Raw genomic sequence first — 626 nt, 5'->3', positions numbered from 1 at the left:
TAACATGAGATTTTTCTCATGTTCCTCATTTCTCCAATGTGGGACTTGTGAGCTTATTTTTTATTTTTTCAAAACTCTTCCATGTGGGACTTCGAGAGTTGTTTTTTCAAACTCTTCTATGTGGGACTTGGGTGTTTTTTATATTTCATACCCGAAAGTTCTCACTCATGGTTTTTCAACAAACCATGTTCCAACACTACCTAATTATGCTAATACTATACTTATGAACAAAAGCTAAACCCTGCCCAAAAATCTCACAATATCCAAAAGAATGATTGTGTGAATATGCACGGTTTGCAAGAATGGTTTAATTATGAAGCACAATGAGTTAACTTCTATGAAGCTATCTACTCTCTTTTTTGTATAAAATAAGATGAAAATCTTTCACCACAGTAAGAAATTTCGCTTAGAGAATATGAATGTTGAATTCTAAAATTATCAAGATGTATTTTTTTAGCATATGGAGAAAAAGTAAGCTTTTATACAAATCTATTTTCTATTGGACTTAATCAATTAACACACTACTTAATTGATTAACGACCCTACGAAATCCAAGATTTCAGCTATTGTAGCTCCATTTAATCAATTAACTCATTACTTAATCGATTAACGGGTTCCAATGATTA

The sequence above is a fragment of the Lupinus angustifolius genome, chromosome LG15 (assembly GCF_001865875.1).
Source record: "Lupinus angustifolius cultivar Tanjil chromosome LG15, LupAngTanjil_v1.0, whole genome shotgun sequence".
Taxonomy (NCBI): Eukaryota; Viridiplantae; Streptophyta; class Magnoliopsida; order Fabales; family Fabaceae; genus Lupinus; species Lupinus angustifolius.
Note: the sequence above shows the minus strand (reverse complement) of the source record.